The sequence below is a fragment of the Orbicella franksi genome, chromosome 9, assembly GCF_964199315.1.
Source record: "Orbicella franksi chromosome 9, jaOrbFran1.1, whole genome shotgun sequence".
Taxonomy (NCBI): domain Eukaryota; kingdom Metazoa; phylum Cnidaria; class Anthozoa; order Scleractinia; family Merulinidae; genus Orbicella; species Orbicella franksi.
In genome coordinates this window covers 20,148,065-20,153,064 of record NC_138153.1, presented here as the reverse complement: position 1 = coordinate 20,153,064, position 5,000 = coordinate 20,148,065, and positions in this window count along the sequence as shown.

Here is a 5,000-nt window from a genome sequence, read left to right as displayed (position 1 = left end):
TTACAGTTGAATGGCTGAGCAGAACCAAATACAATGTATTGCACGAAGGACTCGAATCTCTTGGCAAGATGCTCTGCCGTGGAACCTATAAGCAGATCGCTGGAGCTGTTTGAAGAAACCCAATTTTGAAGAAGTATGTCCAGTAGCTTTTTTTGCAAGAAGTGTACTCGTTCAGAGATGATCAAGAAACGACTAAGAACAGAATACAAGGAAAAGAGTAAAGAAGTTAAGAGGAGCATTAGGAGTGATAAAAGGAAGTGGATAGATGGCATCGCAAGTGAGGCAGAGGATGCTGCAAGAAAACAAAAAATGAGAAAATTATACGGATTGACGAAAGTGCTATGCAATGAAAGACCTAAGAGCAGCACAGCCATCCTTGATAAGAGCGGTAATCTTGTGAGCGGAGAGACTGAAATGCAGGCAAGATGGACAGAGCATTTTAGAGAAGTACTGAACAGAGAAGAACCAACAGATCCTATAACAGTGGAAGATGAATGTGAGTTTGAGCTAGGCGAATTGATTGAAGAAATCGTGATCACTGAACCAACAATCGGCGAGGTAAAAGCAACAATTGAGCGCTTAAAGAATGGGAAATCTCCAGGCTTCGACTCCATCACGGCTGAATTGTTAAAGGTGCACAAGGAATTCTCGGCAACGAAAGTGCATCAGCTACTGGAGAAAGTATGGAAACATGAAAAGATCCCGGACAAATTGAAAAGAGGGTTGATCGTCAAATTGCCAAAGAAGGGAAACCTCAAAGAATGTCAGAACTGGAGGGGAATTACTCTACTTTCAGTAGTCGGCAAAATACTTGGACGGATTGTGATTGATCGAATACAGAATGGAGTTGATATCAGACTGAGGAACGAGCAAGCAGGGTATAGAAAAGGCAGGGGAACAACAGAACAGATTTTCATATTAAGGAACATCATTGAACAAGCAAACGAGTGGCAGGCAAGCTTATATATTAACTTCATAGACTTTGAAAAAGCATTTGATTCCATCCACCGTGAAAGTCTATGGTTAATTATGCGGAAATATGGAATCCCGAACAAGATGGTAAGGATGGTAAAAGTGTTCTATGAAGACTTCAATTGTGCTGTAGAAGATCAGGCAGAAGCATGTGAGTGGTTCAACATCAAAACAGGCGTCAAGCAAGGATGCAATATGTCTGGATTTCTATTCTTGATAGCGGAGCTTCAGTGCGCGAAGCGCGCCAGCGAAGCACCATGGGTAAATAAAATTGGTAACCCATCAAGCCAAGAAAATTTGGTTATGACGTCAGCGTACAAACGAGCGAACGCCGTCTGTACAGACTCTGGGGGAGGAGGAGGGGCATCTCGAGGTAGTCCTCACGGGGAAGATAAGGAATGCCATCTGTCCTGGGCGGGATTTTTCAGAAAAGTCAGGGACTAAAAAAACTTATTTCTATTTTTAATGTTAACAAACGATCGGAAAGGTTGATCTAACGTTTTCAAGATAGGGTTTAACTCAAGCAGAACGTGAAAGAGAACGGCAGAGAGCAAGGATTAACAGCCAAAGAAGTGGCGAAGAAGATCACGAAAGAGCGGGCCAGGGCTAGAAAGGAGGCGAGATAGTACTGAACAATGCTGTGAATTAGATCGAGTTAGGGCTAGAGAAAGGATATGAAATAATACTGAACAATGCCGTGAGGCAGAGCGAATGACGGCTATAGAAAAGAGCTGGAATACCCGAAAAATTTACTCAGAAAACTACAGAACTTCGCGTGTCGAGATGTTCAGCCGTGCAAGAAGTCACATGATCAGGTGATCAACAAGCGAAATCAAATGTGTTTCTTGTGTTTAGAGGAAAAAACACAGCGGGAAAAAAGTGGTTGATTCGTTGATCTATCAAAAAGATTAGTTCAGTTCAGTCTTCGCAACTTTTGCTGGAAGTTTCTGCTTATAGGATTCAAACTGAAGTGAACTGCCAAATTGTGGTAAGCGACTTTGTTACATAGAAACTTTCTCGTTTTCCATAAAAATTATGTAGTTGCTTCGGCAAGACAAGCTTAGAAGTTAAGCTTATACCTTCAATAGGAGTTTTAAAGTCTCCCAGATTATCTGATTTGGAAGCATACTGGGAGAAATTTGATAAATTTCAAACAATAAGACTAGAGGCGTTGTTTAATATAAAGTTGCATATTGTAAACAAACAAGCTTAGCTTTCTGTCGTTTTTCGCCGTATACCGATAACCTCATGTCTAAAAGTAATAAAACTGTATTTGTAAATACTGCCAGGCGAGTTTTGAAGTTTTCTTTGTGTTAGTAAGGACAGCCGCTTTGTAGAGTGCTGTAATTTCTTCTTCTGCTTACCTTTGGAAGAAGGAAAACCATCGATTTGCTCTCCTTGACAGCTTTTGACGCGCGTATGTTGTCATGCATACTGCGTTTACAAATTTTGGAGACTTCCTCGTTTTGTTTGTTTAATTTATTCAGTTTAGTGAAATGTTTGGTTGAATTTCTTTTAAGGTTATTGGTAAAAGACTGGTAAAGCTACGGCCGAAAAAAGGACTACAAAGCCGTCGGCAAAATAATCTTCAAATTACGCTTTGGCGCGAATAATTATTAAACTTGAACACCGCAAGTCTTTGAGATTTTGGATGTTTTGTGGCTTCTAAATGCATTTGTTGGCTTTAACTGGAATGATAATCAATCTTAAATGAATTTTCTGTAACATTTCTCGCATCCTTCGTTTGATTCAGGTGTAGTGATATGCATATTGTGATTATGTAGTTTTCCTCGGTTTTGTTGTTGTTGTTGAAATGTCGAGTGGATGATTAGTATTACACTAGGCTTGCTGATGCAGTAAGTATGGAACATAATTTTCCAAAATACTAAATCCATACACTCTTCTGAAACGTGGTAAATTGCTAATAGCACCTCCATATTCCCCTTTTGCACATGAACATGAACTATTTTTTCTACATCAATCAATGACCCTGCATGCAGAGAAAGCTCTACATGGAGATGACCAAATGCACATATGCATCAAAACCTCCGAGTGTGTTCAATTGTCTACATGTAGAGAAGGCAAAATATGTGTATATGGTATACCTTACTTATAGCTTACGGATTAATTTTTGACATAATTTAATTACAAAATTATATATTTGATGGGGTCACTCAGTAGTTAACAGTCCCTGTAGTCCAGAATCTTCGTGGAGAAAAAAAAACACATCAATTATTGAAGTTGAATCATAAAATTATTAATGGCAGCCTACATGCTGTAAGTGTTCATCCACAAAGTGTTATATTTACCATTAATGCCAGGGGGATTTTTTCATTGTGAGTGTTGCAATGTTGCAATTTTGCAGTAGGGAATGGATCTCATTATATTCCTGTATGCTGTTCTTAATACTGTACAGCTGTCACACCTTTAACTGTGTCTTTTTACAGTCACTTTTGGAAAGTGTCTTAAGGCTATGTAGAATTCCAGTATTAATAGCATATTTTATGAAAAAAACTGAACTATTGATGGATGTACAGCATGAAGGCAAATAGCAATACACGATTATGTTACAAAATACATGTACAAATTCTTGCCACCACTGAGTCAATTGTAAACATTGTAATATTTAGATTTAGCCAAGCCTAAAAGTGGAGCTCCTGGGCCAGGTTGCTTAAAGCCCGAGTAAGCTAACCCAGGATTTTGATGTGAGTTTTGTAACTTTGCGTTGAGGTTTTCTGTTTATAATGTCTGGCCTTCTGTTTTGAGTTTCAATAATCTCAAACTACATTAAACATAAGCAGTGAAAAACATTAGTATACCTTCTGAACAACCCGGCCCTGATCAACAAGTTAACCTAGTTTGAGCCCACGATCCAATAGAAAACCGTTACTTTGTCAGCAGTCAACTTTTTAAAAAACATGTGATCTTGATGAGCTCTTAACTTGAGCCTGTGATATGGTCACATAATACTGGTCAGCAGATACCTTGTTTTGACAGCTGTCAATTGACCATGACATGGATGTCCAATATCATACATGTATGATTAAACTATGGCTGCCATGTTCTGCGGCATTGGCTTTGTTGGGCGCACCCGCCATGATCCACACTGCTAGACATGTTGACCATGAAAAAATAGTTCTGTGGTTTTCTATTTGTTCGCGTGCATGTGGTTCAGTTTCTATAGTTATGGGGCTCTGCTTGGCGGCAGCCGCTGGGAGCTCCGCTATAAAGGTGGCTGTGTCAAAAATTGTTTCACAAAAAATGGAAGGAAGCAATAAGTTCATGGTTTAAGGTTACCGTATATAGGTGTTTCGCATCCAAGAGAAGTAATGCTCCCCTTTTACGCTGTACTGTAGATACCTAAACCCCTATATCAAATTAAAGCTTATAGAGCTGGTTATCAAATGAGACCAAGAATTTTGAAATAAAATGAGTTATCCAATTATCAAGGCCCCCTAATGGGAGTGTCCAAATCACCTATAGAAAGCTACAGGTCAATTCAATTTTTTTGCTAATTTAATATGTTACTCAGGTTCTAGACTCAAAGTGCTTAAACAATATGTCTGCATTTTGCCATATTCAATTTCAGTGAAAATAAAAGTTACAGAACAATTTTGAAATAGGATTAAAAAAATATACGAAGTGATTGTACAAAAATCACTCTTGGAAAGATAAAAAAATTCAAAATAAAATATCCCCTGATATGTTTTTGTTGTTTACATGTCAAATTAGCTACATCGCTTAGATGTGTGACACTTCAAAAGGCATACGGTAACCCTAAAGACACAGCATTTACGACAGAGTGATTCTAAACTTATATCCTTATTCTAGATCTAGACTACACAATTATATCACTGCCACTCCAGACTGCATAAACTTCATGATCTAAAGGCAAGGACAAGATCAGATCTACTGACTTTTTCAAAATGAGGAAGCTTGGGATTGCATAACCCCAGATACATATATGCATGTTTGCCAAGATGAGTTGACATCACAATTTGTTTATTTTTTTTTTAACAAGCACATTC